Below are 24,322 nucleotides of genomic sequence, written 5' to 3'. Positions count from 1 at the left end.
GGTTTTAAAAGTAGGGCAGGCCGGGGCAAAGTGGAAAAGACTGCAGGTTGGCTAGGGTACAGTTGGCAATAAAAATAAAATAAAACACAACAAAACACAACACAACAAGGTAATGGAAGGGAAAGGAAAGGAAAGGAAAAGAAAAGAAAAAAGGAAGCAGAACAAGGCAAGGAAAAGGAAAGAAAATGGAAGGGAAGGGAAATAAAATAAAGTAAATGTAGTATAATAAATCTAATCCAATCTTATACTAATATAATAATATACTAATATAATAATATGATATAATAATATAATAATATAATATAATATAATAAATAGTTCAGTTCAGTTCAGTTTATTGTATTTATATGCCGCCCTTTTCCCCCCGAAGGGGACTCAACCCAGGGAAGGGGGATACAGACAAAAAGTTTAAAAAACAAAGCATAACAATGCATAATTTAAAACACAACAGTCATACCATTCGAGACGGGGGCAACAGCTCTTTAGCCCCAGGCCTGTCGGAACAGCCAGGTTTTAAGGGCTGTGCGGAAGGCCTGGAGGGTGGTGAGGGTTCGAATCTCCACGGGGAGTTCATTCCAAAGGGTCGGAGCAACCACAGAGAAGGCTCTCCTCCGGGTAGTCGCCAGTCGAGACTGGCCAGCGATGGAATTCGGAGGAGGCCTAATCTGTGGGATCTAATCGGTCTAATGGAGGTAATTATAATGGAGGTAAATATACTATACTATATTATAATATACTATAATATAATATAATATACTGTTCTGACCCCCCTCGTTGCACACCAAAGCACACTCCGAGCCAGAGATAAATTACGCTGTTTAATTAACAGACAAACATGTCCTTGGCAGCAAACCAGCACAGACAAGCTTGGGCAGCAATAAACACAGATAAGGCTTGGCAGCAACCCAGCCTGCCAAGCTCACACAAAGTTCTCCGACATTCGATTCTGTGTTGACTTCTGCAAGGGGGCCGTGTGCACAAGTAGCCTTTTTATAGTCTGGAGAGGAGCCTAATGACCACCAACTAAGCACAATTACCTCCTGTAATTGCGTAATTGTTCCTGACTCCTAGTAGCTCTTCGATGGCGTGCATCCAGGAACAACTCACTACTGGCCTCCGGCTCACTCTCCCTTGTCTCCTCCCCACTGGTCCAAGGCTCAGGTGCCTCCTGGTGGCCAACCAGCCTCTCCGCGCCCTGCACAGGGTCCTCCAAAGCCGACTCAGAGGGCCCCTCGCTCTCGGAGTCTGGTGGCAGCTCCAATGGCTCCTGCTGGGCCACAACACTATACTATACTATACTATACTATACTATACTATACTATACTATACTATACTATACTATACTATACTATACTATACTAATATAATATAATATAATATAATATAATATAATATAATATAATATAATATAATATAATATAATATAATATAATATAATATAATATAATATAATATAATATAATATAAATCCTTGACTTAAAACAGTGACCATTTGAATTTACAACAGCACTGGAAAAGTGACTTATGACCATTTTTCACAGTTTTGACCGTTGCAGCATCTCCGAGGTCATGTGATCAAAATTCGGGCGCTTCGCAACTGATTCGTACTTAGACGGTTGCAATGTCCGAGGGGGATCATGTCATCTCCTTTTGCGACCTTCTGACAAGCAAAATCGACGGGGAAGCCAGATTCACTTAACGACCATGTTACCATCTTAATCACTGCTGTGATTCACTTAACAACCGTGGCAGGAAACGTCATTAAATATGGGGCGAAGCTCATTCAACGAATTGTCTTGCTCAGCAACAGGAATTTTGGGCTCACTTGTGGTTGTAAGTCGACAACTACCAGTATTGGAAGATGGCAATTGTGTCACCTCTTCTTTGCACTCTTTCTTCCTATTCACAGCTGTGGTGGCGCAGTGGTTAGAGTGCAGTACTGCAGGCTACTTCTGCTGACTGCTGGCTGTCTGTAGTTTGACAGTTCAATTCTAACCGGCTCAAGGTTGACTCAGCCTTCCATCTTTCTGAGGTCGGTAAAATGAGGACCCAGATGGTTGAGGGCAAGAGGCTGACTCTGTAAACCGCTTAGAGAGGACTGTAAAGTACTGTAAAGTGGTATACAAGTCTAAGTACTAATACTATTGCAGGGAAACTTTGCCCACTGCCAGGAGTTCGATCCTGACGGGTTCAAGGTTGACTCAGCCTTCTATCCTTCCGAGGTCAGTCAAATGAAGACCCAAATGGTTAGGGGTGACACAGTAAACCGCTTAGAGAGGGCTATAAAAGCACTGTGAAGCAGTATATAAGTCAAAGTGCTATTGCTATTAAGGGATGCGGTGGCTCAGTGGCTAAGATGCTAATAGCAATAGCAGTAGCAGTTAGACTTATATGCCGCTTCATAGGGCTTTCAGCCCTCTCTAAGCGGTTTACAGAGTCAGCATATTGCCCCCAACAACAATCTGGGTCCTCATTTTACCCACCTCGGAAGGATGGAAGGCTGAGTCAACCCTGAGCCAGTGAGATTTGAACATCCGAACTGCAGAACTGCAATCAGCTGAAGTAGCCTGCAGTGCTGCATTTAACCACTGCGCCACCTCGGCTCTTAAGCTTGTCGATCAGAAAGGTTGGCAGTTTGGTGGTTCGAATCCCTAGCGCGGTGTAACAGAGTGAGCTCCCGTGACTTGTCCCAGCTTCTGCCAACCTAGCAGTTCGAAAGCATGTAAAAATGTTCCCTGCGCCTTTGGTGTTTAGTCATGCCAGACACATGACCACGGAGACGTCTTCGGACAGCGCTGGCTCTTCGGCTTTGAAACGGAGAGGAGCACCGCCCCCTAGAGTCGGGAACGACGAGCACAAATGTGCAAGAGGAACCTTTACCTTTGCCTTTATTGCTATTAAACCTGGCATATACTGTTTCTTTCGACTACCCGGCGACTACCCGGAGGAGAGCCTTCTCTGTGGTTGCTCCGACCCTCTGGAACGAGCTCCCCGTGGAGATTCGAACCCTCACCACCCTCCAGGCCTTCCGCAAAGCCCTTAAAACCTGGCTGTTCCGACAGGCCTGGGGCTAAAGAGTTTTTTGCCCCCCTTCTCGAATGGTATGGTTGTTGTGTGTTTTTAAATTTTGTATTGTTATGCCTCGTCTTTTTTATCCCCCTGTCTGTACCCCCTTCCCTGATTGAATTGTGAGCCATCCTGAGTCCCCTTCGGGGAAAAGGGCGGCATATAAATGTAATCAATCAATCTTTCCGATTTGCAAAGCAATCCCAGGAAAATATGCCCAACGTTAAGTCGTTAGAAAGCTTTAGAATAACAGAGCTGGAAGGGACCTTGGAGGTCTTCTAGTCCAACCCTCTGCTCAGGCAGGAAACCCTATACCATTTCAGACAAATGGTTGTCTAATCTCTTCCAGCGTTGGGGCATTCACAACTTCTGGAGGCAAGTTGTTCCACTGATTAATTGTCCTCACCGTCAGTAAATTCCTCCTTAGTTCTAAGTTGCTTCTTCCTCTAATTAGTTTCCTTCCATTGCTTCTTGTCTTGTTGCTTTTGGATAATAGCTTGATCCTCCTCTTCTGTGTGGCGGCCTTCTGGAAGGCGATCTCTGCCTCCCCGCCTCCCCAAAAGTAGCCTAATTTCATGACATCCAGCTTCATTATCTATAAACCCACCCGCCCCCCGGGGAGGCTTTTCGGATTACGAGCTTCGCTCTGATTAAAATGCGCCAACTGACAAACCAGGTTGCCTTTGGCACACATCTTCCCTAGGCCGATTATCGTCTTTCCGGTTCTCTCTCTCTGGGGCTAATTCTGGCACCCAGCAACGGCCAGCCGCCTTTCGCTAAGCTCCAGTTTGTCAAACTTAAAGAGACGATCAGCCCGGACAGGTCGGAAGGCGGCCTGGCCCTTAAAGACGCCGGGTGGAAAACCGGAGTCGGGATTGAGGGCGTCCGAGCCTTGGAGATTTCAAATGGGTTTTCTCCGGCTAATCCGGACCGCTTTTCCTGCTGTCCGTGGCTTCTCCGGGAGGGTGGATTTATTGCAGCTTAAGTGGGAAAGGGATCCCGGCTGCCAAGCTTTGAGGCCTTCAAAGAGACGTCAAGGACGCCGGCTTTGAGCCAGGATCCGCACGCTGTGCTGTGCTTGTGTAGCGATAGAAAGAGAATATTTGTATCTTGGGGTTGAACTGGGGGGTCCTCGGCGTTCTCTGAGCTTGGTGGTTTTTCTTGCAGGCGTCTTGTGGTCCAATTAGGCAACATCATCAGTGCTAGAAGGATGTGGGGCTTGCCGAGAGGAAGAGGAGGCTCTCTGAGCTTCGTTGTTTCTTGCAGGCGTTTCATGACCCAACTGCGTAACATCATCAGTGCTAGAAGGATGTGGGGCTTGCCGAGAGGAGGAGGAGGCTCTCTGAGTTTCATGGTTTCTTGTAGCAATAGCAATAGCAGTAGCAGTTAGACTTATATACCGCTTCATAGGGCTTTCAGCCCTCTCTAAGCAGTTTACAGAGTCAGCATATTGCCCCCAACAACAATCCGGGTCCTCATTTTACCCACCTCGGAAGGATGGAAGGCTGAGTCAACCCTGAACCGGTGAGATTTGAACAGCCGAACTGCAGAACTACAGTCAGCTGAAGTAGCCTGCAGTGCTGCATTTAACCACTGCGCCACCTCGGCTCTTGTAGACATTCCATAACCCAACTGCGTAACATCATCAGTGCTAGAAGGATGTTGGGTTTGCCAAGAGGAAGAGGAGGCTCTCTGAGTTTCATGGTTTCTTGTAGACGTTTCATAACCCAACTGCGTAACATCATCAGTGCTAGAAGGATGTGGGGCTTGCCGAGAGGAGGTGGAGGCTCTCTGAGTCTCATAGTTTCTTGTAGACGTTTCATAACCCAACTGCGTAACATCATCAGTGCTAGAAGGATGTTGGGTTTGCCAAGAGGAAGAGGAGGCTCTCTGAGTTTCATGGTTTCTTGTAGACGTTTCATAACCCAACTGCGTAACATCATCAGTGCTAGAAGGATGTTGGGTTTGCCGAGAGGAAGAGGAGGCTCTCTGAGTTTCATGGTTTCTTGTAGACGTTTCATAACCCAACTGCGTAACATCATCAGTGCTATAAGGATGTTGGGTTTGCCGAGAGGAGGAGGAGGCTCTCTGAGTTTCATAGTTTTTTGTAGACGTTTCATAACCCAACTGCGTAACATCATCAGTGCTAGAAGGATGTGGGGTTTGCCGAGAGGAAGAGGAGGCTCTCTGAGTTTCATGGTTTCTTGTAGACGTTTCATAACCCAACTGCATAACATCATCAGTGCTAGAAGGATGTGGGGCTTGCCGAGAGGAAGAGGAGGCTCTCTGAGTTTCATAGTTTCTTGTAGACGTTTCATAACCCAACTGCGTAACATCATCAGTGCTAGAAGGATGTGGGGTTTGCCGAGAGGAAGAGGAGGCTCTCTGAGTTTCATGGTTTCTTGTAGACGTTTCATAACCCAACTGCGTAACATCATCAGTGCTAGAAGGATGTGGGGCTTGCCGAGAGGAAGAGGAGGCTCTCTGAGTTTCATAGTTTCTTGTAGACGTTTCATAACCCAACTGCGTAACATCATCAGTGCTAGAAGGATGTGGGGCTTGCCGAGAGGAAGAGGAGGCTCTCTGAGTTTCATAGTTTCTTGTAGACGTTTCATAACCCAACTGCGTAACATCATCAGTGCTAGAAGGGATTGGGGTTTTCAGAGAGGAGGAGGACGATGACGACCACAATAACAACAACGACAACTACGGGGTCCTTAGTGCTCTCTGAGCTTGGTGGGTTTCTTGCAGACCTTTCATAACCCAACAGGATAATATCATCAGTGCCGGAGAAGGAGGAGGAGAACTGTGGGGTTCTTGTTGCTCTCTGAACTTGGTGGTTTCTTGCAAACGTTTCACGACCCAACTGGGTAACCTCATCAGTGCTGGAAGGGAGTGGGGTTTGCAGGGAGGAGGAGGAGGTCAACTATGGGGTCCTTGGTGTTCTCTGAACTTGGTGGTTTCATTCCCAAACTTGATAATATCAGTATTATCAGTGACCTTCTGCAAGATTGAAACAAGGGAGTCTTGAAATAGTTATGACAGCGTTCCCATAAGCTTTCTGTCTTGGCGGACTGGTGGGCGGGGGGACAGGGAGGGAATGGTTCCACACAAGTGGCGGGCGAGCATGCACGCACAAGCTCCATTTGTGCAAAAGGCAGATTTGCTTAATGATGCATGGTTACTTAACAATTGCAATGACACAGTCAAAGGTAACAGCGTTACAACGACAACTTTGTGCTGTTACACAGCTACAGTATACGCACCGCAGCCATTTCTGTAACAATAAGCCCGTCTGATTTACAAAAACGGAATCAACGTTTCATTTCCCACCCTCCCCTTTTTCATTGCAAAGACAAAACCCAAAAGCAATTTCGAACCAGGGACAAAATAAAATGCAACCTCTGAATTGAATGAAAGAAACGTTTGAACCATCTCAGCTTCCCTTGCTGGGTGGGTGGGTGGGGGGGAATAATATATCATTCGTTCTCTTTCTTTTTTTAAATCTATTCCATAATATTTGACCAACTTTTAAAATATTTACCAACTTTAAAATATCTTAACAGCTTTGGGTTTTGAGTACATGCTAAAAAATTAGTTGCAATGCACGCCTCGAACAGCAGAGGCTGTTGAGACCTTAATTCTGCAGCTCCGATAATCAAGAGATTTCATTTCCCTTCCCCAACCCATCTTCAACCTTTGTGTTGTGAAGTTTGGGAGCAGTTATGCAGCTATTGTTCCCTGGTTAAGAAATTAAAACAGATTTCTGGATGGAACTGGGAGTAGGACAAGATGGAAACTAATCAAAGAAAGAAGCAACTTAGAACTAAGGAGGGATTTCCTGACAGTGAGAACAATTAACCAGTGGGATGACTTGCCACAAGACGTTGTAGGTACTCCAACATTGGAGATTTTAAAGAAGAGATTGGACAACCATTTGTCCAGAATGGTACAGGGTCTCTTGCTCGAGCAGGGGGTTGGACTAGAGCAGTGTTTTTCAACCTTTTTTGTGCAAAGGCACACTTTTTTCATGAAAAAAATCACGAGGCACACCACCATTAGAAAATGGTGCACCCTGGTCAACACTGAGTAAGGAGCCTCCCTGCCAGGTGGGAGAGCCAAGGTGGCGCAGTGGTTAAATGCAGCACTGCAGGCTACTGCTAGATCAGCAGGTCAGCGGTTCAAATCTCACCGGCTCAGGGTTGACTCAGCCTTCCATCCTTCCGAGGTGGGTAAAATGAGGACCCAGATTGTTGGGGGCAATATGCTGACTCTCTGTAAACCGCTTAGAGAGGGCTGAAAGGCCTATGAAGCGGTATATAAGTCTACTGCTATTGCTAGTGTGTGTGTGTGTGTGTGTGTGTGTGTGTGTGTGTGTGTGTGTGTGTGTTAGTTATTTCAGTCAACCAAGGTTGGGAAGCAAGACTCTGTCCAGCCATCGTTTGCTAATGCGGCCCCAGCTGACCTCTGCTCTTGCCCAGCAGCAGGGGCTGATTCTTGGTCTGGTGAACTGTCTGCTTGTGTGTGTGTGTGTGTGTGTGTGTGTGTGTGTGTGTGTGTGTGTGTGTGTGTGTGTGGTGTGCGTAAAAGAAGCAGCCCTGGGCTTGGGTTCTCAGTGGACCCCCTGAAGAGCCTTTCCTGTGGCTGGCTGTGGAGGTGGGATCCTAACTCCCATGGTCTCAGAGGGGGAACTTCCTTGTCAATCTCTGTTTTCAAAGAAAGCGGCAGAAGCTGCAGCTGCATCCCTGGCTGAGTGGGCCCTGCCTGTCTCTGGGCCCGACTGGCGGGAGCAAGTGCAGCCTGGGGGCAGGGGCTGGCTGGGAGGGTCTCTTGGCCTCTGTATGCAGGCCCAGCTCAGACCCCTGCCCAGCATCCCCTTCCACCCAAGCTCTTGGCCTCCAGTAGGGCAGGAGGGGCTCCGTTTACAATGGCATTTGGGACCAGAATTGCAAGGCATCCATGATGTAGTCAGGAAGTGCAATGTCACAGGCAGGTGCTGCTTAGTGACGGTCCCAACTGCCATTGTAAAGGAAATGCAGGTTGGTTGTTAAGAAAGAAGGGCAGGGAAGGAACGCTTGAAGGCTCCAGAGGGCCAGATCTCTCACCGAAGGCAGCAGAGCCTCAGGGGGGAGTTGGGGGCTCTGTGAGCACTAGTCCCCCACAGCTCTGTTCCCCCCCCCCCGCCCATTTTCTGGCTGGGCCAGAAGGCTGAACGGAGGAGGCTGAAGCTGCCACCGCGCGAGCTTCCGCGGCCACGAGCGGCAGTGACCCCGCGCTCTGCTTCCCCAGCTCTCCTCCTTCCGGCGGGGGGGAGCAGAGTTACCGAGTGAGAGAAAGTCGCCGCCACTTTCCCGCAAGGAGGAAGCTCCCGGGCCCAATCCAATGGGCGCCGGGACCAGGGCCCCGCATTGGCGGGGGGGAGTGGGCGGGAGCGGGGCACATGTGGCAAGAGTGCTGAGGGGCCAATGGGGCCCGATGGCCACCAGAGCAGCCCCGAGCACAGCGCAGAGGGGCCGCCCTCCAACGGAGCCTGAGACCCTCCCTGCTTCCGCCCGCCGCTATTTTTAGCAATCCCGGAGGCGGCCAGCGACGAGACGAGACGCTCCTCCCAACTGGCGGCTCCTGCGGCCCCGGGGATGCGGCTGGGGCGCGGGGTGGCCTGGAGCGCGCCGCCTCCCCGCCCCCCACCAGGCGCGGCCGAGGTAGCTGGGGAGAGGCCGGCCAGCCGACTCAGCCTCTGCCCGCCAGCTGGGATGCAATGCCGGCGGGTGTTTTTCCCATGGCACACCTCACATTATGTCACGGCACACTAGTGTGCCGCGGCACAGTGGTTGAAAAACACTGCTATATTCTATTCTGCTCTACTCTACTTTATATTCTATTCTATTCTTTATTCTATTCTGCTCTATATTCTATTCTAGTCTATTCTTTATTCTATTCTGCTCTACTCTATATTCTATTCTATTCTATTCTATTCTATTATTTCTCTATTCTACTCTACTCTACTCTATATTCTATTCTGCTCTGCTCTACTCCACTCTATATTCTAATCTATTCTATTCTATTCTTTATTCTATTCTACTCTACTCTACTCTACGTTATGTTATGTTATGTTATGTTATGTTATGTTATGTTATGTTATGTTATGTTATGTTATGTTATGTTATATTATATGTATCTACCTATCTCTATCTAGCATCCAGAGTCACTGTATCAGTGAGATGGACCGCATACAATTTTAATAATAAATGCGTACATAAATAAGTACCAGACCATCTTATTTGTCTCTTGAGAAACCTATATGCCGGTCAAGAAGCAACAGTGAGAACTGGACACGGAACCACTGGTTGGTTCGAAATTGGTTTGAAATGAGTCCGGCAAGGCTGTGTCTTCGGTCGCCCTGCCAATTTAACTTATATGCAGAGCACATCATGAGAAAGGCAGGGCCAGGTGAATCAAAAGTTGGAATTAAGATTGCCCGGAGAAATATCAACAACCTCAGATATGCAGCAGAGGTGGGTTGCTGCCCGTCCGGCCCAGTTTGGCCAAACGGGTAGTGGAGTTCAGGGTCACAGAACTGGTACGAAGAACAATTTACATTGAATAGCGCCTGCGCGCAAGTGAAGCGCCCGCGTGTGTTGCGAACCAGCAGTAACGTCAGCAGCAACGCACCCCTGATATGCAGAGGAGACCACTCTAATTGCAGAAAGCGAAGAGGCGCTAAAGAGCCTCTTGATGCGGGTGAAGGAGGAGAGGGCAAAAGTTGGCTCGAAGCGCAACATTAAGAAAACTAAGATCATGGCATCCGGCTGTCTCAACTCCTGGCAAATAGATGGGGAAGAAAGGGAGGTAGTGACAGATTTTATTTTCCAAGATCACCGCAGATGGGGACTGCAGCCAAGAAATTACAAGAGGCTTGCTCCTGGGGAGGAAAGCGATGGCAAAGCTAGACAGCATCCTAAAAAGCAGAGACATCCCCCTGCCAACAAAAGTGTGTATAGTGAAGGCTGTGGTTTTCCCAATTGCAATGGATGGCTGTGAAGGTTGGAGCACAAGGAAGGCTGAGCGCCAAAGAATGGAGGCCTTTGGACTCTGGTGCCGGAGAAGACTCCTGCATTGAGTCCCTTGGACTGCAAGGCCATCCAACCAGTCAGTCCTAGAGGAGATCCACCCTGACTGCTCTTTAGAAGGCCAGATCCTGAAGATGAAACTCAAAGACTTTGGCCACCGAATGAGAAGGAAGGACTCCCTGGAGAAGAGCCTCATGCTGGGAACGATGGAGGGCAAAAGAAGAAGGGGACGGCAGAGAAGGAAGTGGCTGGATGGAGTCACCGAAGCAGTAGGAGGGAATATAAATGGACTCCAGAGGATGGTAGAGGACAGGAGGCCCTGGAGGAACCATAGCAGTTCGACTTATATACCGCTTCATAGGGCTTTCAGCCCTCTCTAAGCGGTTTACAGAGTCAGCATATCGCCCCCACAGTCTGGGTCCTCATTTTACCCACCTCGGAAGGATGGAAGGCTGAGTCAACCCTGAGCCGGTGAGATTTGAACCGCCGAACTGCAGCTAACAGTCAGCTGAAGTGGCTGCAGTACTGCACTCTAACCACTGCGCCATCTCGGCTCGTGGGGTTGTGATGGGTCGGAGACGACTTTGCAACTAATAACAACAAAATAAGTATATCTATCACAATTTCTGTCACTGTTTATTTATCTATCATCTCCCTCTCCCTATCTTATCTCTCCATCTATCTGTCTTTCTTTCCTTTCTTTCTTTCTGTCTTTCTTTCTTTTTTTCTTTTTTTCTTTCTTTCTTCTGCCTTGTTTATCTAACTCTATATCATCTGTAATTATCGTAAAAGATATAGATGATATATCTATCTACCTTCTATCTATGTCTGTCTGTCTGTCTCTCTCTCTGTGTGTCTATCATCTCTCTATCTATCATCTATGTCTGTCTGTCTATATCTGTCTGTCTAGCATCTATCCATCTATCTATTATCTATCTATCTATCTATCTCTATCCCTACCTCTGTCGGTCTGTCTGTCCGTCTATCCATCTATCCATCTATCCATCTATCCATCCATCCATCCATCCATCCATCCATCCATCCATCCATCTATCTATCTATCTATCTATCTATCTATCTATCATCTATTTCTGTTTGTAATTTATCAGTATAAATATCTATTTATTTATTCATCTATATATCTATTCATCCTCCCTTTGCACTTTTGCCATATTTACAAAATGTTAGATGCCATCCTTAATTCCAATCCTCCTAAACCTAATCCTTCAGAACATTTATGTTATTTTGGACTCGCTTTCTCAGCTTTTAGGAGTCCTGATGAATTTCGATAGATACCTGGATTTGTGCGTGTCTTTTTTTAAAAAAAAATTCTACCGCTTTGTGAAGGGTAAAGAGATTAAAAGCCTGTCCCATATTTTTTTTTAACAGGGATTAAATAGCAAATTAACCCCGAAGAATAACCAGGCAGATAAACGTGATCAAAGCAAAAGTGTCACTAATTATTTAAACGAGACACTTGCCAGAGAAGCCGAACGGCAAAAGGAGGCGATTTCTTTGCATGTGGATTGAATCAGGAGTGATCCATAATTGATTCTTTACAAGGCCTTGAGACGGTGAAATGGATTTGATGCTAAGGCTCTGGCTATTTGAAACGGCTTCTTCTAAAAGAGGGCTGGGCCGTAAAGAGCTATTTTACTAGATTTGACACATTAACCATCTCGTTTCGAAAATACACCGGCTTTTGTCTTCTACATTTCAGAATCTCGAGAGGTTTTGGTAGTTAAATTGTGCAAAAGAGGAACTGCTTGGACGATGATAAAATTAAGGCCAGATGGAGAAGCATCACTTAATCAGTGAGGGGCTTCTGGCTTAAATAGCAATACAGATAATCCTCGAGTTATGACCATAGGTAAAGGTAAAAGTTCTCCTTGCACATATGCGCTAGTCGGTCCTGACTCTAGGGGGCGGTGCTCATATCTGTTTCAAAGCCGAAGAGCCAGCGCTGCCTGAAGACGTCTCTGTGGTCATGTGGCTGGCATGATTCAATGCCAAAGGCGCACGGAACGCTGTTACCTTCCCACCAAAGGTGGTTCCTATTTTTCTACTTGTATTTTTTACGTGCTTTCGTATTACTAGGTTGGCAGAAACTGGGACAAGTAACGGGAGCTCACTCTGTTATGCAGCACTAGGGATTTGAACCGCTGAACTGCTGACCTTTCTGATTGACAGCACCTTAGCCACTGAACTACCACAATACATAATACAACAACAACAATAATTACAGAATGATGATACAGAATCAAAATAAGCAGTTGGTAGCATGTGAACAAAACCTATGGGGGATGAATAGATAAACAGATAAATGATAGATATTTATATTGATAAATTACAAACAGAAATAGATGATGGATGGATGGATGGATGGATGGATGGATGGATGGATGGATGGATAGATAGATAGATAGATAGATAGATAGATAGATAGATAGATAGATAGATGATAGATAGATAGATAAATGAGAGACAGAACGAATTGTTTGTCAAATGGAAAATTTGAGGTTTGAAAAACAGACTGGACAACCATTTGACAGGGATGGTATAAGGTCACCTGCCTTAAGCAGGGGGTTGGACTAGAAGACCTCTGAGGTCCTTTTCAGCATTATAATTCTATATTCTATGTTTAGATTGATTGATTGATCAATAGAGATAGCTAGATAGATGGACAAACAGACAGACAGATGATAGATAGACAGACAGAGATAGATGTATATATGGATAGATTACTAGATAGACAATAGACAGAAGATAAGAGTTAGATAAATGAGACAGCAGAAAGAAAGATAGATAGACAGATGATAGATAAATAGACATAGATGGATAGATAGATTACTAGATAGATAATACAGATGATAGAGTTAGATAAACAAGACAAAGAAAGAAAGAAAGAAAGAAAGAAAGAAAGAAAGAAAGAAAGAAAGAAAGAAAGAAAGAAAGAAAGAAAGAAAGATGGGGAGATAAGAGAGGGAGATGATAGACAAACATTTACAGAGATGGTGATATTTATTTGCCCATTTATTATTAAAATTGTATGCGGTCCATCTCACCCATACAGTGACTCTGGGTGCTAGATAGAGATAGGCAGATACCTAGATAACACTCCCCCCATATGCAGAATGCTGTGTATCTCACCTTGCACTCAGGAATGAAGCCTGTGTCGATCTACCACGTCCCTCTGTTATGACCATAATTGAGCCCAACATTTCTGCAGCTAAGCGAGGCAGCTGTTAAGTGAGTTATGCCTCATTTTATGACCTTTCTTGCCGCAGTTGTTAAATGAGTCACTGCGGCTGTGAGTAACATGGTTGTTAAATGAGTTGGGCTTCCTCATTGTCTTTGATTGTCAGAAGGTCGTAAAAGGAGATCGCATGACTCCGGGACATTGCAACCGTCATAAATATGAGTCAGATGCTAAGCATCCTAATTTTGATCATGTGACCGTGGGGATGCTGTAACAGTCGTAAGTGTGAAAAAATTGTCATACTGTAAGTCATTTTTTTTTAGTGGCGTTGTAACTTTGAACTGTTGTAAGTCGACCTACGACAATAGCCGAGCCCAGAACTGATGTTGATAAGTGAGACATTGGTTAACTGAGTTTTGCCCCATTTTACAACAGTTGTTAAGTGAATCACTGCAGTCGTTAAGTTAGTAACCCCGTTGTTAATTGAATCTGGCTTCTCCATTGAATTACCTTGTGAGAAGGTCGCCAAAAGGGATCACATGAGCCCAGGACACTGCAATTGTCATAAATATAAATATAGCTATTATAAAATTAATTATAAAATTTATTTGATTTAAGATTAAAATAAACATGTTTACTACTTCTGGAAGCTTTTAATAGACTTCTGCTGAACAGAACAGCTTCACTTTTAAATGAAAACCGTGTCAACTCTTAATTCCTTAGAATTATTATTAGGAAATTCTGGGTTTTACTTCTTATCAATGGAAGATAATATTTGTAGCTTAGGTTTAGCCTTTGGTGTTGTCTGAGCTTGGTTGTTTTCTTGCAGACGTTCCATGACCCAACTAGGTAACATCATCAGTGCTAGAAGGGAGTTGGGTTTATTCTTATTTTTATATACTAGTGGCTTGCCCTATCAGTGTTGATGGAAATGCTATTGGTGGCTTGTTGTTTAGCCTGTTGTTTATCATTAGTTTGTGTGTCGGAGTTGGTAGTTCCTTTAGTGGAGTATTGTTTATTTCTTGATTGTTGGTCTAGTGTTAATCTTGGTGTTAATCTCTTCTCAACTGGGTGTTGATTGTTGGCATTGGTCTTTTTGTTTCCTCTATGGCTTTTTTATTGTGTCTTTAGAATGGCGTGTAGCCGTTGTTTATCTCTCTGTGCCTGTTGATGGCTGATATATCTTAGTGCCAGGTTTCCAGAAATTCTCTAGTAGGTTTTGGGGACTTGGTTTGATCTAGGACACTTATATTTTCCCAGTTGAAACTATGCACAGCCATGCGTTGTACAATTAAGGGGTTTTTCATAATGTCTTCTGACTGCTAGCTGGATATTCATTCTTTATTCCTTATTTAAGACATGTGAATAGATTCCTTTGAGACAGAACGGGGATGGCGTCATCCTATTTATGGCTTCCGTTGTTTGGGCTTTCGGTGTCTCTGCATTGCTTTATTGGTTTTGTTGACGATTTTTATTAGATTGTTTTATGGAGGGCATTTTTTTTTTACTGTATCTTTTATTGATTACAGTATATATCGTTGGCCCTTGCCTTCGGCTCTTGGGAGTTTCAAATAAATAAATAGTTACTTCCTGGGAGGTTAGAAATGCAATTATTGGATCTTCCCTTAGCTGTGGTTTTTTCATTGCATGGTTTCACGGCAGGAAATGATTCACAGCCAGAAGGAAATAAATCTAATTTTGAAGTCCTTTAAGTCCATTTTAGTCATTGGTTTAAAGGGGTTTTGTCATTTTTCATTGAGCCTGCTTCCCTTGAATGTTGCAGCCAGGCCCCTGATGAAGATTTTATGACATTTTAAATAGTCTCGGTGGGGGAGGATGAACAGAGAGAAATTAAAGTTTGCTTTTTTTTTTGATTGTGGAAGCCAAGATATATTTTTTTCTTTTGATTTTTTTAATGTCTTTGAATTCATTTAAATTAATTATTCCCTCCCTTTTATTCTTTTTTTTTTTCAAAGTAAGTTTTTATTTTTTTGTTACACATTTTAACTTCTTTTATAAACAAAATTTTGTCCTGGTTTCCCCTGTTCCAATCTTCTATTATGCATAGTACATTTTACATCATATTTCCATTTTACATTTCAGTCATCTTATTTTTATTCCATATTCTCCCGCTTAATTTTAATTTTTTTCTTAACGCACAGACAATATCCTTATCTGCCTCTCAAAATTAATCAAATTTAACATATCATTTCCATCTATTACTCTGTTTTACTATTAATAACACCTATCCTCAAGTTTGATTTTATATAGTAAACATTTCATTTAATTAATTATCCACAAGTAATAATTTTAATCTATATCCCCCACATTGTATTGAATATATAGCGTTGGCTATATTTACTAAATTTCATTCTATTCTACTAGTAAATCCTTTTCTTTTCTCCTTTCAACCATTTTCTCTTAGTCTCTCAGGAATTTCATTTTCTCTAATATTCTCTTCTCTCCAACCACTTACCTAATTTTTTCTTAATCTTAAAATTCCTGTATTTTCCCCTTTTATTCTTTTAATATCTCGGAAGGAGGAAAATCAGCAAGTGAGAATTATATTAACTAATGAAAGCATTGCATTTATTTGTGTATTTATACTATTTTTTCCTCATCTTTCCTTCACAAGTTTGTGGCAAATACACCTAGAAATCTCTCTTTGAATGTTAACCCTAAATATACCTGGGAGTTGAATAGTTTTAATATATAGTGTCTCTTCCAAACCTCATTTCCCCCTATCAGCAGGCCTGCAATTCTTTGCCCGGTTTACAGTAGGGGCCAAAATTGTGGAAACCTTTTGGGAAAAGTGTACAGTATTTTTGGGGCTTGATGGCTAATAACCCAGGGGTGAAATGCTTCCGGTTTGGGCCTGAACCGGTAGTAAAAAATGCTACTGGTTCGCAGAACAGGTAGTAAAAAATACTTTAAAAGAAGCATCGCTTAATCATTGAGGGGCTTCTGACTTAAATAACAATACAGATAATCCTCGAGTTATGACCAGAGGTAAAGGTAAAGTTCCCCTTGCACATATGTGCTAGTCATTCCCGACTCTAGGGGGCGGTGCTCATCTCCGTTTCAAAGCCGAAGAGCCAGCGCTGTCCAAAGACATCTCCGTGGTTATGTGGCTGGCATGACTCAACGCTGAAGCCGCACGAAACGCTGTTCCCTTCCCACCAAAGGTGGTTCCTATTTTTCTACTTGCATTTTTCACGTGCTTTTGAACTGCTAAGTTCAAGAGTAACGAGAGCTCACTCTGTTATGCAGCACTAGGGTTTCAAACCTCTGAACTGCCGGCCTTTCTGGTTGACAGCATCTTAGCCACTGAACCACCACAATACATAGTACAACAACAACAACAACAATAATAATAATTACAGAATGATGATACAGAATCAAAACAAGCAATTGGTAGTATGTGAACAAAGCCAAGGGGTTGAATAAATAAACAGATAAATGGTAGATATTTATATTGATAGGCAGATATCTAGATAACACTCCCCCCCATATGCCGAGTGCTATGTATCTCATCTTGCAGTGCACTCAGGAATGTATTTTCCCCTTTTATTCTTTTAATATCTCGAAAGGAGGAAAATCAGCAAGTGAGAATTCTATTAACTAATGAAAGCATTGCATTTATTTGTGTATTTATAGTATTTTTTCCTCATCTAGTAAAAAGTGCTACTGGTTCGCAGAACAAGTAGTAAAAAAATACTTTAAAAGGTTTTTTTTAAAACATTCTGACAATTGCATGGTGCACAGCTAATCTTCGGAACTTTAAAAAAAAACATTTTAAACATTTTTTTTAGTACAGATTCTCCGAAAATGGGGGGAGGGGGGGCGTTGCTGAGAAAGAAAGGAAGAAAGGGAAAGAAAGAAGGGAGAAAAAAAGAAAAAGAAAAGGAGGGAGGGAGAGAAAAAAGAGAGGAAGAAAGGACTACAAACTTGGCACTTGACGCAGCTTCAGAGGATAATCCAGGGCTGGAAGGGACCTGGAGGTCATCTAGTCCAACCCTGCTCCAGCAGGACCCTGTTAAAGTGAGTTTCTGTCTTTTGATCCCCCAGTTACATGACTACATAGCCACGCCCACCCAGTCACATGACCAACCAAGCCGCGCCCACCAAGCCAGGCCCAAAGAACCAGTAGTAAAAAAAATAGATTTCACCAGGTTAATAACATCACTTTTTTTTACTAGTACCATAAAATGATATATCAATGGAAAGATAATTTAATCAAGAATGTAATGCAATAACTTTTCTGAAGGATTTGCTAGTAGAATAGCAGTTGTAAAGAAGGAAAGTGAAACACGTAGAAAAAATGAGATATACAAAAATTATCACCATGTCAGTTAATACTTAGTTGGGTAACCTTTAGCATGAGTCAACCAAGTCTTTTAGTTCTGCAGCTGTTATAATGTAAAACCAAGACTGAATGATTGCTTCTATTAACTGGCTTTTATTGCTGGCTATATTTGGCTATAGCTTTTCATAGAAATCAGATAATTGAACAAACTTTACAATACAATACAATACAATACAATACAATACAATACAATACAATACAATACAATAGCAGAGATGGAAGGGACCTTGGAGGTCTTCTAGTCCAACCCCCTGCATAAGCAGGAAACCCTATACCGTTTCAGACAAATGGCTATCCAACATCTTCTTGAAGACTTCCAGTGTTGGGGCATTCACAACTTCTGGAGGCAACTTCTGTTCCACGGATTAATTATTCTCACTGTCAGGAAATTTCTCCTCAGTTCTAAGTTGCTTCTCTCCTTGATTAGTTTCCACCCATTGCTTCTTCTTCTACCCTCAGGTGGCTTGGAAAATAGCTTGACTCCCTCTTCTTTGGGGCAGCCCTTGAGATATTGGAAGGCTGCTATCATGTCTCCCCTGGTCCTACTTTCTATTAAACTAGACATACCCAGTTCCTGCAACCGTTCTTCATAGGTTTTAGCCTCCAGTCCCCTAATCCTCTTTGTTGCTCTTCTCTGCGCTCTTTCTAGAGTCGCCACATCTTTTCTACAGCGTGGCGGCCAAAACTGAATGCCGTATTCCAAGTGTGGCCTTACCAAGGCTTTATAAAGTGGTATTAACACTTCATGTGATCTTGATTCTATCCCACTTTGTTACATTACATTCTTGATTAAATTATATTTCCATGGATATATACTTTTATGGTACTACTCAAAAAAAAAAAAAAGGTGGTGTTATAAGCCATCAAACCTCAAAAATATACTTTTCCCAAAAGGTTTCCACAATTTTGGCCACTACTGTAAATCATCTTATGAAACTTCCATGGGACACGGTGGCTCAATGGCTATGATGCTGAGCTTGTCAATCAGAAAGGTTGGCAGTTCAACGGTTCGAATCCCTAGGGCCGCGTAACGGAGTGAGCTCCCGTTCCTTGTCTCAGCTCCTGCCAACCTAGCAGTTTGAAAGCACGTAAAAAATGCATGTAGAAAAATAGGAACCACCTTTGGTGGGAAGGGAACACCGTTCCGTGCGCCTTAGGGCGTTTTGTCTTGCCATCCACATGACCACGGAGACGTCTTCAGACAGTGCTGGCTCTTCAGCTTTGAAACAGAGATGAGCACCGCCTCCTAGAGTCAGGAACAACTAGCACACATGTTTTTACCTTTATCTTTTTATTAAACTTCCAAATACGCGCACGGAACTCTGTTCGCTTTCCACCAAAGGGGGTTCCTATTTTTCTACTTGCACTTTTTACGTGCTTTCGAACTGCTGGGTTGGCAGAAGCTGGGACAAGGAACGGGAGCTCACTCCGTTACGCGGCGCTGGGGATTCGAACCGCCAAACTGCTGACCATTCTGATTGACAAGCTCAGCGTCTTAGCCCCTGAGCCACTGAGTCCCTGTCCTTCATGGCCACCCTCAAAGAACATTAAAGAGAGTGCTACTTTGACTGTTGATGGGTTCTCTTTTGCTTTCCCAGGGTAGCCGATCCTTTAAGAAGCCTCAAATTACTCAGGCACTAAGACTTCTGGGGGTGAATTTTCAGTCACAACGATAACCCAATCCTTTTTTTATGATGATCCTAGCCAGCATCCCTTCCAAACCTAATTTACAGAGCTCTGGTTCCACAAAGTGGAATTCAGCTAGAATTTCACGAGTAAAAACCTCAATATGGTTTGGAGTGCTTCCATTGCAACGCATAACTGAAGGGCCACGGCATTTTTTAATGTTGACGTCAGCGCAGATAGTTCCCTGGTTTAGGAGGGAAAGGGAGAGAAACATGAGAAATTGTTGAACTTAAGCCACACCTAAAGATTTTGAAAATCTCAGAAAAAAACAGAGTTGAAAGAATTCTTGGAGATTATCAAGTCCGACCCTCTGCTCAAGCAGGAGACAATATACCATTTTAGACAGTGACCGTCGAGTCTCTTCTTAAAAGATTCCAGTGATGAAGCACCCACCACTTCTGGTGGCAAGCTGTTCCACCGGTTCATTGTCCTCACTGTTAGGAAGTTTCTCCTTAAATCCAGGTTGCTTCTCTCCTTGATTAGTTTCCATCCTGCCCTCTGGTGCTCTGGAGAATGACCCTTTCTTCTTCTTCATGGCAGCCTCTCAAATATTGGAAGACTGCTATCATGTCACCCTGGGCCAAAAATGGGTTGCTCTCAGTTTGGACCAATTCGGGAGAACTGGTAGTGGTAATTGGGCGTGGGTCAATGGACTGGTAGTGAGGGTTGGCTGGCCACGCCCACGAACCGGCTCGCTCGAACGCTCGCCCTGCCTCGTCTTGGCCACGTGCAATCCACACCACTGCCTCCTAGTGCCTACACACAGGTAAGCAGCATGGGCTGCTCAGGGAGCCGCGAGGCTTCGCAACCACCACCTCCTAAGTGGGATCGAGCCCCCCCGCCTCCTCGATGCGCGGAGGAAAGAGGCGGCAGTTTCATTTGCTGCCCGCAAGCTGGGGCGGGGGGGGGAGCAGCCAAGCAAGCATGCCAGGATCTTCCAACTGCCTCTATAATCTGCACTTTCCTCGTGAGCAAGTTTACTCATGAGCAAGGGGCTCGGCAGCCGGCAGATTGCTGGTTTGCTCACTCGGCTGCTGCCCGCTCCCCGCAGAGCTCACAGGGAGCAAACAAAACCACACACTCTTCGTACCTTCCAGCTCTCCTGCGTGGCTCAGGTTGCTGCTTTCGTTGGCCTTTTTAAAAAAAAAGTTTTACAGCATATTTTATTTCCTATCTACAACCTGAAACATAAATTTGCCAAGCCACGCCCACAAAATAAGCCACACCCCCAGAACCAGTAGTTAAAAAAAATTGAAACTCACCCCTGCCCTAGACTTTCTAGACCAGACGTACCCAATTCCTGCCTCCAGCCCCCTCATCGTTCTTGTTCTTCTCTGCGTTCTTTTCAGGGTCTCAACATACCAAAAAATAAATGTTGAGACAACAAATATGATGGGTTTGAATTAAAATTGGCTAGTTTTTTAGGTAGGGGCAACTTCAGGCGACCTTCTGCATTCTCTGAATTAAAAAGGCAAATTTGGTTGCCCTTTAATATTATGTGAAGTGGGTTATCAGGCAATCGTAAAATCCGACAGCGAAAAGAATTACTAAATCCAAGTCTCGATTTCATGCAGGAATCCACATTAAGTTCTCCTGCACGGAGTCCTTGACTTACAACTGATCACTTAGCAACACCAGCCAATGCCATCTGGCTACCACCCGGGGGAGGGCCTTCTCTGTAGCAGCTCCGGCCCTTTGGAATGAACTCCCCGTGGAGATTCGGACCCTCACCTCTCTCCAGGCCTTCCGGAAAGCCGTCAAAACCTGGCTGTGCCGGCAATCCTGGGGTTGATGAGTTCCCCTCCCCTCTCGACTGGTATGGCTGTGTGATTTCCGTGTATTTTAATTATGTCTACTGTTGTTTATGTTCCCTTTCCCCCCTGAGTTGTTCGCCGCCCTGAGTACCCCCTGGAGAAGGGCGGCATACAAATAAACCAAATACAAATACAAATACAAACACATTCAAAGCGGGGGTGGGTTTCAAAACATTTTTACTACTGGTTCGGTGGTGACTAGATGGGGGGGCATATGACTGAGTGGGCGTGGCCAAATTGACGTCACTCTCACACACTCAGTCACATGACGCCCCTCACCAAGCCATAGCAATAGCAATAGCAGTTAGACTTATATACCGCTTCATAGGGCTTTCAGCCCTCTCTAACCGGTTTACAGAGTCAGCATATCGCCCCCCACAGTCTGGGTCCTCATTTCACCCACCTCGGAAGGCTGAGTCAACCTTGAGCCGGTGAGATTTGAACCGCCGAACTGCAGATAGCAGTCAGCTGAAGTGGCCTGCAGTACTGCACTCTAACCACTGCGCCACCTCGGCTCTGCCATGCCCACCGAAATGGTGGTGAAAAGTTTTGATGGGGAGGTGGGTGTCCTCCAGCCTCGCCCGGAGCTAAGGGAGCGCCTGGAAACTACCCAGTAAGATAAAAAAAGTTTTCGTCCTCCCCAAGGAACACTCTGCAGTCTTCAGCAGGGTGGTGGGAAGGCAAAAACGGCCCCGTTTTTTTGTGAAATATGGGCGGGGAAAAAGGTCATTTCGAAGAGGTAAATAAGAAAAAAATGGTTTTTAATCTTCCCCCACCCCCCAGAAGCACTCTGCAGGCTTTAGCAGGGCTGGGGGAAGGAGAATTGCCCCCATTTTGGGGGGGAAATGGGTTATTTTTCACCAAAACGGGGGCTTTTTCCCCTTCCCCCAGCCCTGCTAAAGCCTGCAGAGTGCTTCTGGGGGCTGGGGGAAGGCAAAAACGGCTCCGTTTTTGCAAAAAACGGCCCATCTCTGGGACTGGAATGCACACATTTAAAAAAAAGGGGGGGGATGACATTTTTTTCAATGAAGATTGTCCTGCGCATGTGCAGAACAGAAAATGTTTTATCTTTTCTCTTCTCTTATCATTTTTTTCTTCACTTTCCTCCCTATCCTTCTTCTCTCCCTTCCTCCTCGTCTCTTCTCTCCCCTCCCCAACTTCCCTCCTCTCTTTCTTTTCTCTCCTCTTCTCTTCCTTTCCCTTCACTTCACTCCCCTCCAAACTCCCCTCCTCCTCTTCTCTCCTCCTCTCCTCTTCCCTTCCCTTCCCTCCTCCTCTTCTCTCTTCTCATCATCTTATCTTTTCTCTTATCATCTTTTCTTTTCTCCTCCTCCCCATCCTTCTTCTCTCCCTTCCTCCTCGTTTCTTCTCTCCCCTCCCCAACTCCCCTCCCCTCCTCCTTTTCTCTCCTCTTCTCTTCTCTTCCTTTCCCTTCACTCTCCTCCCCACTCCCCTCCTCTTCTCCTCTCCTCTTCCCTTCCCACCTCTTTTTCTCTCCTCTTCTCTTCCTTTCCTTTCCCTTCCCTTCACTCTCCTCCCCACTCCCCTCCTCTTCTTCTCCTCTCCCCTTCCCTTCCCTCCTCCTCTTCTCTCCTCTTATCATCTTATATTTTCTCTTCTCTCATCATCTTTTCTCTCCTCCCCATCCTTCTTCTCTCCCTTCCTCCTCGTCTCTTCTCTCCCCTCCTCAACTCCCCTCCCCTCCTCCTTTTCTCTCCTCTCTTCTTCTCTTCTCTTCCTTTCCCTTCCCTTCACTCCCCTCCTCCTCTTCTCTTCTCATCATCTTTTCTTTTCTCTTTCCTCATCATCTTTTTTCTTCTCTCTCCTCCCCTATCCTTCTTCTCTCCCTTCCTCCTTGTCTCTTCTCTCCCCTCCCCCAACTTCCCTCCCCTCATCCTCTTCCCTTCTCTCCTCTCCTCTTCTCCTCTTCCTTTCTCTTCCCTTCCCTTCATTCCCCTCCCCCACCCTCCCCTTCCTCCTTCCTTCCTTCCTCTGTACCTTCCCTTGTATTTTCCTCTTCTTTTTCAGATCTGCCTGCCTCCAACACATCCAGCGGTTGAGCCTAGCATTCTTACCCACATCTGTAAAAATAACTTGTCTTCTAGGAAAACCAAAAATGCACATAAGCAACCAAGCAGCCTGTCCCATGGATGGCTTGAAGAGGCAGTTACGCTTGTGGTGTGTGTGTGTGTGCGTGTGTGTGTGTGTGTGTGTGTGTGTGTGTGTGTGTGTGTTCATAAAGACTCATCTCAGAGACAATGCCCAGGAATCCAAATGAAAGGCTTTCTTCCTCCCCCCCCCCCCGCCCAGTCCCATTCCAAGCTGTTTTCCTCCTTTCATAATGATAAATTGCTTTGTCAAATTGGCTGCTTGGTCGGCGGGAGAGTAAGCAGGCACGGCTGCCTTTGGGTGTCCTGCTAAAACTTTATCATAATTATTTCCTTTATTTGGGGCTTCTGTTGAAGGAGATTGAGTTAAAGAGTGTTTTGATGGTTGGGGACAGAATAGCAGAGAGAATAGAATAGAACGCAACAGAATCGATTTATTGTGAATGGGATGGAATGGGATAGAATAGAATAGAATAGAATAGGAATAGATTTATTTAGAATAGAATAGAATAGAATAGAATTATTTAGAATAGAATAGAATAGATTTATTGAGAATGGAATGGAATGGAATAGAATAGAATAATAGAATAGATTTGTTGAGAATGGAATGGAATAGAATAGAATAGATTTATTGAGAATGGAATGGGATAGAATAGAATAAAATAGAATATTGAGAATGGCATGGAATGGAATAGAATAGAAGATTTATGGAGAATGGAATGGGATAGAATAGAATAAAATAGAATAGAATGGATTTATTGAGAATGGAATGAAATAGAATAGAATAGATTTATTGAGAATGGAATAGAATGGAATGAAATAGAATAAAAGAATAGATTTATTGAGAATGGAATAGATTAGACTAGATTTGTTGAGAATGGAATAGAATAGAATAGATTTATAGATAATGGAATGGATAGAATAGATTTATTGAGAATAGAATAGAATAGATTTATTGAGAATGGAATAGAATGGAATTAAATAGAATAGAATAGAATAGATTTATTGAGAAT

Source organism: Thamnophis sirtalis, unplaced genomic scaffold, assembly GCF_051295495.1.
Source record: "Thamnophis sirtalis isolate CommonGarterSnake01/CBP01778 unplaced genomic scaffold, rThaSir2_p1.2 scaffold_6, whole genome shotgun sequence".
Taxonomy (NCBI): Eukaryota; Metazoa; Chordata; class Lepidosauria; order Squamata; family Natricidae; genus Thamnophis; species Thamnophis sirtalis.
This window is presented reverse-complemented; position numbering follows the sequence as displayed.